We start from the raw sequence: 14394 nt of genomic DNA on the forward strand, positions 1-14394 counted from the left end.
TCACTGACCCTGATCAGTTCAGTTTAGACAACATTGATTACGCACATTCTCCATGCCATCCTAGTCAGAGGTCTGCTTCTGTGACTGCCTTGATTAAAACTGACTTTCAAGGACTTCCACTCTGCTTTCAGAGCCCCAGGGGAAAAATAAACTCATAGGCCTTGAAAGACCACAAAAGTTCATGGCAACACGAAGGAAAGCGGTGGCATGGCTTAGTGACTCCAGCAAAAGAGGAAAAATCACAATGTGTACAATGAAAACCCAAACAAAACAGAACAGAGACTGCAAAACCATCTAGTAGGGTGCTTTGCATGCAATAGACATTCAATCAATATGAGTGTAATTAAGAAATTAACCAATGACCTAAAAGATCTTTTTTTTTTTTTTAAATAGACTTCATGTAAGGATGGGGATTAAACCATTCTTACTGGCTTTTAGATCCTAACTACTTCCCCTGAACCACCACCAAAGAAATTCTCATTCAGAAGCCCTACCATAGGCTACCCCTCCTCACTTAGCCCCATGGGGCCCACACTCCTAATTATCTCACAGGGCTCACAGATCCAGCTAGCACCCCCTTGAGTCCCCACGGCACTCCTGGCTTGGCTCCTCATTGTCGCCATGCTCCATTTGTCATCCAGGGTGTGAGGTTAGGTGGCCACACCACAGTCCTATTTCTAGGTCCTCAATGAAGAGGACGAGGAAAATACTGGTGTGGGAGAGTGGGTGGGCCACCGACTTCTCCAGAAGTAAGACTGCGAGTGGGAGGTGGGGTGGAAATCAACAGGCTTGCCGTTGTTCAGTCACCCAGTGTCCGACTCTTTGTGAGCCCATGGACTGCAGCACGCCAGGCTTCCCTGTCCTGCACTGTCTCCGGAGCTTGCTCAAACTCACGTCCGTTTGAGTCAGTGATGCCATCCAACCATCTCATCCTCTGTCGCCGCCTTCTCCTCTTGCGCTCAATCTTTCCCAGCACCAGGGTCTTTTCCAGAGAGTCAGCTCTTCCCATTTGGTGGCCAAAGTATTGGAGCTTCAGCTTCTTCAGCACCTGTTCTTCTAATGGGTATTCAGGGTTGATTCCTGAAGTAAGACTGAGTGTGGGAGATGGTGTGGAAGTCAACAGTGCTATAGACGGACCAGGTTATTTAAAACACGGCATATGGCTTATCACTTCTTAGATCCTGGACAAGAATATCTTCAGTACCATGCCTGATCCAGTCACAGACAAAAAAAGAAGTAGGTAAAAAGATCGTGACTAGTACAGGGTCTCCTGAAGCCCCTTGGCCTCAGAAGCTGGGACCAAGATGTGACAGGAATTTAGGGAGATGATGATGATTGCAAGGGCAGAAGAGACCAAGGGCATGAAGGTCATTCTTAAGGTGCAGGCTGTTCTATCCAAGGCCACCTTAAGGAGGCATCACCAAGTTTAACTTTAACCAATGGGGAACTGGTTAAATAAAGGATAGTACAGTTACCAATTATTGTATTGTTTGTATATTTGATATGGAATGGTCATCAATAAAAGGAAAATAAAAATACAAACGGGCATAAAGTTGTATAATCTACTATTTGTGTAAAGAAGGCATGAAAAGAATGGATAACTTTATATATTTGCTTATAAAGCATACATTTTCTCTAAAAGATATGGAACAAACCAAATAATGTTGACTTCCCATAGGAAAAGGAACTGAGTGGCTGGCTGGATGTCTGATGAAGGAGGGAGAATTCACATTTTTAGATGTGACTATTATATATTCAAAATATAAAAGCAACACCATTCTTAAGTGAATGGGAGAGGGAACTATCATTTGTTGAAAGTGTATCAGGAACTTTGCAAGTATTGTCTAATTTATTTCTCTCACTCTTTTTGAATCCTACTTTTTATATGTATTTTTAATTTATAAAAGTAATACATACTCAATGCAGAAAATCTGAGAAACTTACACACATATGAAAAACAAACAAAAAATCCCTAGCTGTAATCCCAACTACATTTAGAAATAACTACTGTTAAAATTCTGGTGCAAAGTCTTTCACTGGTATAGTTGTTTTTATAAAAATGGAATCCTATTGCATCCTGAATGTACAGCAGAAACTAGCCCAGCACCATAAAGCAACTATACTCCAATAAAAAATTTTAAAAATGTAATGTCACAGAGAACAGACGTGTGGTTGCCAAGGAAAGGGAGGTGTTGGGGAGGGAAGGCCCAGGAGTTTGGGACTAGCGATGCAAACTAATATATATAGGTTGGATAAACAACAAGGTCCTAGTGTATAACACAGGGCCCTACATTCAGTATCCTGTGATAAACCATAATGAAAAGTATGTATACATATAGTTGCTGTTGTTCAGTTGCTCAGTCATGTCTGACTCTTTGTGACCCATGGACTGCTGTATGACAGACTTCCCTGTCTTTCACCATCTCCTGGAGCTTGCTCAAACTCATGTGCATTGAGTCGGTGATGCCATCCAACCATCTCATCCTCTGTTGTCCCCTTCTCCTCCTGACTTCAATCTCTCCCAGTATCAGGGTCTTTTCTAATGACTTAGTTCTTTGCATCAGGTGGCCAGGGTATTGGAGCTTCAGCTTCAGCATCAGTCCTTCTAATGAATATTCAGGATTGATTTCCTTTAGGATTGACAGGTTTGATCTCCTTGCAGTCCAAGGGACTCTCAAGAGTCTTCTCCAAGACCACAGTTTAAAAGCATCAATTCTTTGGCACTCAGCCTTCATGGTCCAGCTCTCACATCCATACGTGACTATTGGAAAAACCATAGCTTTGACTAGACGGATCTTTGTTGACAAAGTAATGTCTATGCTTTTTAATATGCTGTCTAGGTTGGTCATAGCTTTTCTTCCAAGGAGAAAGTATCTTTTAATTTCATGGCTGTAATCACCATCTGCAGAGATTTTGTAGCCCGAGAAAATATAGTCTGTCACTGTTTCCATTGTTTCCCTTTCTATTTGCCATGAAGTGATGGGACCAGATCCCATGAACTTCGGTTTTTTAATATCGAGTTTTAAGCCAGCCTTTTCACTCTCCTCTTTCACTCTCATCAAGAGGTTCTTTAGTTCCTCTTCACTTTCTGCTGCTGTCATCTGCACATTTGAGGTTATTGATATTTCTCCCAGCAATCTTGATTCCAGTTTGTGCTTCACCCAGCCCAGTATTTCACATGATGTTCTCTGCATACAAGTTAAATAAGCAGGGTGACAACATACAGCCTTGATGTACTCCTTTCCCTGTTTGGAACCAGTCGTTGTTCCATGTCTGGTTCTAACTGTTCCTTCTTGACCTGCATATAGGTTTTGCAGGAGGCAGGTAAGGTGACCTGGTATGCTCATCTATTTAAGAATTTTTAAACACACATATATGTATAACTGAGTCACTACACTGTATGGCAAAAATTAACACAATATTGTAAATAAACTATGCTTCAATACAATTTTTAAAAATGCAAAAAAAGGAATCCCAGTTTTCACTGTTTTTGAAAAGCTCACTTGCTTTTCTCGCTTCTCACCATAAATATTTTCTCATGTCAACATTATTCGTGTATAAGATAATTTTAAGTAGATGCATACTATTTAATATGGGGATATAATTTATTTAACAAATTCTCTACAAATACTGTTGTAAACATTCTTTTATATGTATTTTTATACATAGCTCTGATTATTTATTAATCCTTTTTTTTTTCAGAAGAGCTAAATAACTCTTTAAATTCACATGGCAAATAAACAGTACATCTGAGATTAGCATTTGGTATATCTGCCTCCAAAACTGGAGTCTTTTCTGCCACTTGACTCTGCCTGGGTTCTGCTTACTACACAGCAGATTTTCATGAGTTGGTTGTATGGAAATGTTATAAGTGTTGTACTGTTGCAGCAGGAAGACATTTGAATCAAACACGACAGCTTTCTAGAGGCAGGGAAAGTAAAACTAGATGTTACCAGAGCTCTGCAAACCTCCGTTCTCAAAGATGAGACGTGGGGAAGCCACCTGTGCTGTGCTGTCTGTTGCCGTGCTATACAATGTCAGTGCGGCATAGTCACTGCCTTCTCCTGAAATCTCCTCTTTGATGCAGGAGGGGAGTCTGGACCTACATTGCTGAGGATCTTTCTTCCTAAAAGGTTCTGGCTTTTATGCTGCCAATGAGAAGTGATTATGAGAGATTAAGAGAAGTAATTTTTGTCTGGTGGCAACTGGGGGCAAATCTATAGGCAGATGGCAGAATTAATGTTTGCATTGATCTCTGGGCAAGTTTCTGCAAGTCACCTGCTTTCGTAGTGTGAGCAGTGGAGATGGGAAGTGGCTTCTTTGAGAGCCTGGCACAGTTTGATCTTGTAACCTCCAGCAGTGTTTTCCCTGACCTTCACTGCTCAAGCTTATCCAGAGTTAGTCTAAGTCTCTAATTCCCCACTTCAAGCCCTTCCTACTTGGAATAGCAACAGTGGTTTCTGTCTCCTAACCATCCATCAGCAAGGCTTTAAGATTATAAAACTAGTGTGTTTGTTCATTTGCCACTTCAGGTCACTTTTAAAATATATTCTGCTTCTTTTTTCCTGATAAAAATTAAAAGAGCAGTTAACATATTATCAGGAGGCTTCCCTGGCAGCTCAGTGGTAAAGAATCTGACTGCCAACACAGGAGACGTGGGTTCGACCCCTGGGTCAGGAAGATCCCCTGGAGTAGGAAATGGCAAACCACTCCAGTTCTTGCCTGGAGAATTCCATGGACAGAGGAGACTGGTAGGCTACAATCCATAGGATTGCGAAGAGTTGGACACAACTGAAGTGACTCAGCACTTTGCTGTACATCTGAAATTAATACAACACTGTAAGTCAACTATACTCCAATAAAAATAAAAAAAAAATCGTTGTCATCTTTTCTAAGGCTTAGAACAGATGTCGAGCACATAGTATGCATTCCATAAATATTTGTTCAGTTGTTTCCAAAGTCCTTCCAAATACCACCATGTTCTTCATCACATTTAAAGTAACCAGTGAGCACCGTTTTGCTGCTCATTAGGTACACACACTGGCGGTGGGGATTGTCAACCACTACCTTATTTATGCGGGACTAAGGGGAACAAGGAAGGAGAGGCTAGGGAAGGTGAGGTGAGGTGTGAAGAGCTCTGGGCCACCAAGCACACCCAGCCTTCCCTAGTGGTACCAAGACCTGCCTTATTAATACTTCGCCCTGCATTATTAATCACATCAGTGTCTTAAGAATATATTTCAAGAATGAAAACAAAAAAACCAATTGTTCCATCAAAGGTTATTACTTTTTTGTTAGTGACTTCTTCCACAAAAATGCTTGGGATTGGCTTTTCTGGGCTACGTGGCATAGCCTCAGTCTGTGAATTGGAGGAGTGCTGGGTCCTAGGAGACTTTGCAGGGTAGGACCAACTCCATGATAACTAATAAAATCTCAGATAGCCTGGTTTCCTTTTGTGTCATGACTCAGAGGGAACTGTCTTGGAACAGCTGACTTTCCACTTCGACTTTCCAACAGTTGTCTTGGAACCCCTTGCTGGAGGGGTTCCAGGTGGGCTTGGAAGGCTTGGGCCCAGAAAACCATGAGACTGGAGAAAGGGATGAAATAAGTTAAAAAGTTGGGCAAAAACCACCAGAAAAGAACAGTTTTGGGGCAGAACAATCAATCAGCTGGGCAGGTATCTTTTCAGGCAGGGGGGTCTTGAGGTATCTTGGATGTAAACTGCCTTGGTATGGGAAGGCATGATGGACTTGATAGGATAGGACTTTATCCTCCTGGCCCCTGAACAACTTCTTCCAGTTGTGCAGCCTCCCTGGAAAGCCAGGATGAAATCACATCATCAACGTTCGGGGCTGAACAATCCTTCTTCCCCAGGTAGGCCGTGAGGTGAGCTGACAGGGGCACTCAGCTGCCCTGCCAGGGCACAGGCCCAAACAGAAGCAGCCTTGAGAGGCCAACTCCGTTGGTCAGTTGTCCCTCACCGCAGCTTCTCCTCATTTTTAGGTCTTTCTGCCCCTTTCCCTTTTCCTGCCACTGCTAGCTCTAAGAGTGTGAACAAGTTACTTACGTTCCTTCTCTGAGCTACAGCTCCCTCATCTGTATAACAGTGCACAAATATAGAGCTCATGGACTGTTGTGTGGACCAAATGAGACGTGTGTAAAGCGCACAGTAGGTACTTAATAAATGAGTGGCGGCTGATGGTGATGGTGATACCAGGCATAGAAATAAGACAGAAGGGGGCTGTTCGGCAGAAATGACCTTAGCCTCTGGAGGCTCACAGCCTCGGGCCACACGCAGGTCTTTGCATTTAGGCTGCGGACACAGAGGTGCCTATTTGTGCCACCATCATGATGCCCACCCCCTTCCTCCTCCACCATGCGTGTGCTATGCCCCGCCCTGTCTCACAGCCTTTCCTCTCTACCCCATTTCCCTATGAAAGCAGCTGAAGACGCAGATGTTATGGCCCCTCTGAGCTCAGTCTAATTGCCAAGCTCATAAGTGCTCAGCACCGTGCTGGCAAACGAGGCAGTGGGGATGCATAATGTTTAAGCTCTGGTATATTAATAAGGGGACACGGCCAAGTGATAAATAAGCCAACTCAAGAAGAAAAATAATATTAGGGAGGATAATATGGGAGAATGAAGGAAAGACTGAGGTAGAGGAGGAGGGAGGAGAGGTGGAGGGGGTGGGAGGCCGTGCGGAGCTCAGCTTGCTTCAGCGGAAGCCTGCACGGACAGTGGAAAGGGCACAAACTCAGGAGTCAGACTTTCAATTCTGCCTCAGACACGTCAGCTATGTGACCCTGGAAAAGTTGCTTAAATTCAGCTTTCTCACCTAAGAAAACAGGACTACTCAGAATATACCTCCACTAGTTGGCTGTGGGAATTACGTGTTGTAAAGAGCCCTGCAGGTTCCAGGAACATGGCAGGTGTTCAGCACATGTTATTTTCCTCTGCACGCTCTCAATTCCCAAGCCTCACAGCCAAGCCCAGAAGAGGCACCCCAGATGCTTAACCTTAACCCTATCTTGGGACGAAGAGAGGAGCTGAGCCTCTGCGAAATGAGGTAGGTGAGAAAGCCAGGAGGCTTCTGCCAAGTCCAGACAGAAACAAGGCTGCTCATCCTTTCAAGCAACCCCCAGCCCTTGGTTACAAAGATGGATAAAAATGTGGACTCTATCCCAAAGGAGCCAGCGGTAGGGAGGAAGAGACAGATACATAACCGCAATAGCTATGGAGGGAGTATGGGTTTCACTTACGTATCCTGACTTTGAAGAATCTGCTTTATTGTCCCTACCATCTAATGTGATTCAGAGTTTGGAAAAAAAAAATCCTGACAGTTTCCCCAGAGATCTGAGCAAAGTGCTTCGAAAGTCCGGAGAATACTGAATTCTGCTTAGGAGAATCAGGAGGCATTTGATCAGAATAACAACAACGAGAGCTCATGTCTATCAGTGTTCACGGAGCTCTAACATGTCGGGTGCCGAGTGCTTTACACATACTAACTCATTTAAGCCTCGTAACAGCCTAACGAGGGACATAATATTCCTATTTTAAAAGGATAAGGCCACACAATTTCAAAGTGGCAGGATTTGAAGCCAGGGGATCTTATTTTGCTTCCCAGCTGGCACTAGTGGTAAAGAGACTGCTTGCCAATGCAACGCAGGAGACTTAGGAGATGCAGGTTCGATTTCTGGGTTGGGAAGATCCCCTGGAGGAAGGTATGGCAACCCACTCTAGTATTCTTGCCTGGAGAATCTCATAGACAGAGGAGCCTGGCGGGCTATATTCCATAGGGTCACAAAGAGTCAGTAGGACATGACTGAAGTGACTTGGCACATGGTCTTATTTTAGATCCTACTTTCTTAATGTTTATGCCAAATTGCCTCTCTGAATCTTGCAGAATAAATATTGTGACCGTTCTGAGATCAAGACCAGTTTCCTATCCTCCCACTGGAACTACACCCTGACCAACAGAGATCAAACCATCCATCTACTCTTCTCATGTTCACTAAACGCCTCCTTTATGCAAGGCATGGTAAGACTCAGAACTGTGGGACATGTAGGGGGAGCAGCAACCCGTGGCCCCTTTCTCCATGAGCTCTGTTTTGCTTTAATTCCCCTTGGATCCAGAGCCTAGAGAGTGGAACTGGGACAGTCAGCTGGGCTTCTTTCCATTTCTGTTCTGGTGGGCAGGAATGGTGGGACCTGAGAGGCACAAAATGAAAGAAGGGCTCAAAGGTTTGGTAACTCAAAGGAACTTCCAAGGAATTTTTCCCCCCTATTTCCAGAGTGGAACAATTCTCTCCATGCAATCTCACATGAGCAGACAAAGTGAAATTGCTGTGATAGAAGCTGAGTTAGGGGTTTTGGATACCTACTCATTTAACATTCTCTGTATCTTCTTCTATGTTCTCAGGTGACTCCTAAAGCCTCTCCATAGAATGCAGTTTAAAACCCCTGTCCTGGGTAGCTTGATGGTGCCCTTCTCAGCTCTGCTGGCTGCTGAGGACTGGCAGCATCTGCAGCAGGCAGCTGAGGTCAGGAAGCAAGGCAGTTATCAGTTACTACTGTCATTTGGAGGTTTAATGAGCATTAACATGATTCTCTGCCCCCAACATATGCCCTGAACAGCCTGGGAAGGAGGAGAGACATAGGTTCTGGGTTGGGATCAAGGAGAGAGAGGGTCACAAAGGGTGGGCCAGGTGGGGCCTGTGGGCAAGTAGGGCTTATGGGTAGAGCAAATGGCAGACATGTTCTCCTTGTGGCAAACACAGGAGAGGTGAAGGCTGAGAGGAGACAGAAGAGAATTATCTCAGAGAGCAATCTGGAGTGAGTGAAACCCTCACACTTGGTTTTATCCCAGATGATCAAGGATCCCATCATTAAATTCTGCCCATCAGGACACCATTTACAAGGGCAGGGGAAGAGCAGACTTTGGTTCTTTTCTGTTCTGCATACTCTTTCCCCGAATGAGGGTCTGGCACTGCTTCTATTGGTGATACATCATGCTGCTCAGAAATGATTAATACTTCGTGCCAGTATTCATTCCCCATGGGGAAGTCCAACATATTTAGGCAGTATTACAGGCTGGGACAGAGACAGAGCTTGAGATTCAGACCTGAATTTGAATCTTGGCTTCGTTACATAATTTGTTTGACGTAGGCAAGTTATTCTTTCGGTTCCCTCCTCTACAAACGGGCATACTAGTTTCTCCTTTATAGGGTTGTTTCATGGAATAAATGAGTTAACACACATAAAGCCCTTAAAACAATACCTGGCATATAGTGGTAAACAGTAAATGTTATCATCAAAGCTAGAAGGCCAAATAACTAAAAGCCCTCCTTCTATGTCTAAAATAGCTAACCTGGCTGGCCAGATTAATGGCAATTCAAAGCTGTGTGTATGTGTATGTGTATATATATATATATATATATATATATTTTAAGCATGATAAAGGCTTATCTCTCAGTCACATCAGTCTACTGCAGGTTCATCAGCAGAGTGTGGGAGGTGGTTTTGTTCCATGAAGTCACTCAGAGGTCCAGGCTCACTCACCTAGACTCCATCATTGCTTAGGAGCCAGAGTTCTTCATAACTTGCATCCAGCCTGGAGGCTAGGGATGACAGAGAGCTTAGAGGATGGGGCAGGATTAGGTTCACACTTAGAAGGGCCTTTACATTCTATTGGCCAGAACCTAAGTCACATGGCCTGCCTGCAAAGTGAAATCTGGCAAGGAAAGCAAGCTAGGCTTGGAAAAAGATGAGATGTTAGGAGAGCACTGGGCCAGTCTTTGCTTCATTTTTCAGCAATTTTTATATTTAATTCAGATATTCATAAAAAGTTTCCATATGGAAAACACTGAACAAAACTGGAGAGAATAGTATAAAAAAGCCCCATGACCTACCACTCAGCTTAAACAGCTTTCATCTCATGACCAGTCTTGTTTTATCTATACTCCCACCCAATTCTCCCTTCCTCCTATATTACTTTAAAGCAAATCCAGGATAGTGCATCATTAAATCTATGATAATTTCAGCATAGTACATTTTTAAGCACTTACTATGTGCCAGTCACCATGCATGCACTAGGAATATGATAATGAATAAGATACAGTTTTTGCCTTTAAGGAGCTGCAGCTGAGTGAGGAGCTTATAGACTAAAGCTTATTGAGATAAGCTAGACTGAATCACAATAATAGAAAACAGAACTCTTTACTTGGGAGGATACATCCTCTAACATGGGCTCAAAAAAAAAAAATCACCCTTGAAACAGGCAAAGTGACCACAATAACTAATAAGCTTATTTCCCCTGATCTCCTTGCCTCACCAGTGGTTTTCCATAAGCATCTTCCCTCTTCCTTGAGAAGCTGCTCCTCTGAGAGCCATTGTCGCTTAGGAGCTCTGTAAATCATGGGCATGAGCTCACCTGTCAGTAGGGGAATCTGATGATGGAGTGGCTGCCGGGAGAGGCTAAGAGAGGCCCTATTTGGCCAAATCAGCTCCTGGGGCTTCCACTAAGCAATGACCTCAGGCTTTAACTCTGTCTTTTCTTGGAGGTGGGAAGGATAAGTGGCCTCCAGGGGTTAAGAGGCAGAATCTTAATCAAAAAGATACTGAGTGTTGACAGCTCTGCTGGCTCCAAGCTCTCTCTAATCGGAGCTCAGGTCACCTTAATGGGTCACTAACCTTGCCTCAGATGTCCTGCCACATATCACTGCCTGTACCCCAGTCATTCAGCATGCCAGACAAAGCCAGGAATAAAATACCATCCTTACCTTCCACCTCCTTCAGCTCTCCTCCTGTGCAGAAGGCTGGAGAATGAAGTTCAAAAGCAAGTAGGCTTGGAAATTAGACAAACCATCATTAGGTAAAACCTATGTTCAATATCAAGGGCACCTTGGTGGCTCAGACAGTAAAGAATCCGCCTGCAATGCAGGAGACCTGGGTTCGATCCCTGGGTTGGGAAGATCCCCTGGAGAAGGGCTTGGCTACCCACTCCAGTATTCATGCCTGGAGAAGTCCATGGATGGAGGAGCCTGGCAGCCTACAGTTAATGGGGTTGCAGAGAGTGGGACACAACTAAGTGACTAACACACATACATGCAATATCAAGCTTCACATTAAATCAATGTTTCCATATATATATGTAAATTCCAACATCAGCTTCAGCCACAGAACTGTCATCTGCCTGGGACTGTGAGGCACACCTGGGAAGACTGTTTCTGCTCAGAGGTGTATCTTGTGAAGCACAGAAGGCAGACAGAATCACATCCAGAGTTCTTTCTGCATGGAGATGCTGAGTAAGTGAGAGTTAAAAGAGTCTTTCATTATAATTGGAGAAGGAAAAGGCTACCCACTCCAGTATTCTGGTCTGGAGAATTCCACGGACCGCATAGTCCATGGGGTCGCAGAGGCGGACACGACTGCGCTACTTTCATTTTCACTCCACTTTATTATAATCCAGCAGATAATTCAGCATTTCTAATTTAGCATCTCCAGTGAGCGCCGAAGGCTGAGCTGGGAATCCTACTCTGCCAGGACTTGCCCTCCAGTGGGCGCAGACAAGCAGAGGCAAAGGCAAGAGTGAGCCCAGCAGGAACCTCCAGAGTACAGGGGCAGTCTGCTGTCTGTCACCTCTCAGCATCTTCACTTGTGTCACATGCCCATCTATTTCTTGTTTGGGATATGAGTAGAAATATGGACTTCCCTGTAGCTCAAATGGTAAAGAATCTGCCTGCAATGAAGGAGACCAGGGTTCGATCCCTGGGTCGGGAAGATCCTCCGGAGAAGGGAATGGCAATCCACTCCAGTATTCTTGCCTGGGGAATTCCATGGATAGAGAAGCTTGGCGGGCTACAGTTCTTGAGGTCGCAAAGAGTCGGACACAACTGAGCCACTAACACACAGAGAGTGAATAGAAAGAAGTATGGAACGCTAGTTCCAAAACCATCAGGGAGAACTTGGTAGGGGAAATTTAGGTTAATTGAAGACCATGGTTAATTATAAGCTTCCCCTTAGTGTAAGCCTGGATGATCAAACTATCCAATAATCAAATATGCTAAGGATCAATGGGGTCTGGGTCTCACGGTTTGGCTCTTCACAGAAGAAGGGCAAGATAGCACAGAGCCTAGAAGAACAGACTGAAGAGTTGGTCCTGGATTCAAGACTTGGTTCCACCTAGCCACCCACCAGCCATTTGCTTTGTAAAGAAAACTACAAAAACAAAAATCTCAGAGTTTGCCAGGTTGTAGGAATACCACAAAATGCTGTCAGTTGTTAAGTTTTCTTATAATTATAAAATACTTAAACCATTTATAAAAATTATTCAACAATTTATAACAGTTGAAGTTACATTTAAACAATATTCATACAGCTGCTTGTGATATTTCTTGAATATGGAAATTGTTATTTTACTGCACACTTATACCTAGTACCCTCTGCCAGTGAGCAATGAATTACTATATCATATATACCTTTCCCAATCCTCCAGTAAGTATCTTATCAAAATTTTAATATAGATGCATTGAATTTTTCATCTAACCCATAAAGATGCTCTAAAATGCCTCAAATGCCAAACAAATATTTTTTTATGTGTGCCATCTTGTGAAAAATATTGGAAAGCATTGATTTAATCTCTGAATAAGTTTCCTCATATGTGAATAATAGTACATATAGGGTAGTGTGAGGATGAAATAAAATACATAAAGTACTAGAATAGTGTCGGGAACATGGTAAATGAATAATAAATGCTAGTTATTATTCTTCCTTTTCTTTAAAGATGAGGATAATAACACCAAGCACTCATGGCTAATGTGAAGATCATGCATGTGAGATAAAGCATGTTAAGGGCTTAGTCCAACATAGTAGGAGCTCAGCAAATGCCAAGGATCACTAAGTTACCCGTGCTCTAATTATTCAAACGTACATAACTTTTTACGTTAGGTTGTAACTTTCCAGTGCAGTTCACACGTGTACGGCTTTCCAGGTACGACTGTAAGTTCTTTAAACTAATTTCCTTCTAGTCAGGACCTATCATAGTTCTCGAACTATAGTAGCTGTCCAGAAAAAAATGTCTAGAGATTGATCTTGTGGAGCTGTAAGGCTTTACAAGCGGGACATCCCTGGTGGCTCAGACAGTAAAGTGTCTGTCTACAATGTGGGAGACCTGGGTTCACAAAGCAAATTCACGTCTACTCTACAGCTAACTAACTTACCTACATTTTAAAGGTAAGAAAATCGAGGCCTAGACAGATTATGCAGCTTGCCGAGGGGATCAGCAGGTTAGGTCCCGAGCTAGGGGCAGAACCCAGGTCTGTTGACTACAAGCATAGCTTCCTTTCCATTCTGGCACTGGGACTGCTGCATATGGCTATACAGGGGAAGTGCGATGCCTACTGTAGACACTGCAGATTTGTAGCCTTACGTAATTTTCCTGGCAGATAGCGGTAAGAGTTTTGTTATACAAATAAATATATTACAATAACTGTCTACAGGAGCACCTTCATTAATTTGCACTTAGATGAAAATAAAGCTGTGATTCTATGAAAGAAGCTTTACCAGCAAACAAAGGTAGGAAAGAAAACAAACTAAAGAGGAGTTTCTAAATTTAAATGGATAGATTTACAAAGCCTGTTGTGTTACATAAGAAGTTAAGTCTCTTAATTGTAACTGAGATCCAGAAAAAGACCCAGTCAGCTGGTCTACCAAATAGATAGGCCCTTATTCTTCTTTGCTACCAGATTAAGCTGTCCAGTCTTCTAATCAGGCAACTTCAGGCTGGCACCACTTATGACCCAGATGGAATTTCAGTCCCTACAATGTGACTGTAAATCAATGACCATTTTAGAAATTTAGGGCCGGAAGGAACTTGGAGATTATCTAACCCCTGTTCATGCTTGAAGTTCCCTTCAGCATTCAGTTCTGCTTGGATGCCCCTGAAAGGACAGGGAACTGTCATCTAAATTAGCTTGTGTCATGATCAACAACACAATTTGTCATAAAGTTCTTTCATGGGTTGAGCTACTCTAATATTGCTACTTCTGCACTTTGCAGTCACATGAAACAAGCCTACCTGCTGCTTCACACAGCAGCCTCACCAGCACCTACACTTGCCACCGTGGAGTACCCAGCACAGGATTCAAAGTGACATTCAAGATTCCAATACCTTCCTTCTGGAGACTTCTGTTTTTGAGAGGTAGGGTAGAGTGGGAGGTGGTGTCACAGCACTTTTATTGGCAACTAAATTCTCTAAGTCTTTAGTTACATCTCCAACAGGCTGACCTGAAGCACAACAGATCTTCTAGATCTAAGCATGAACTATGTTTGCAAGCTGTACACTATGTTAAAAGTGAAAGTGCTAGTTGCTCAGTTGTGTCCAATTCGTTGTGACTT

This window comes from Capricornis sumatraensis, chromosome 2, assembly GCF_032405125.1.
Source record: "Capricornis sumatraensis isolate serow.1 chromosome 2, serow.2, whole genome shotgun sequence".
Lineage (NCBI taxonomy): Eukaryota > Metazoa > Chordata > Mammalia > Artiodactyla > Bovidae > Capricornis > Capricornis sumatraensis.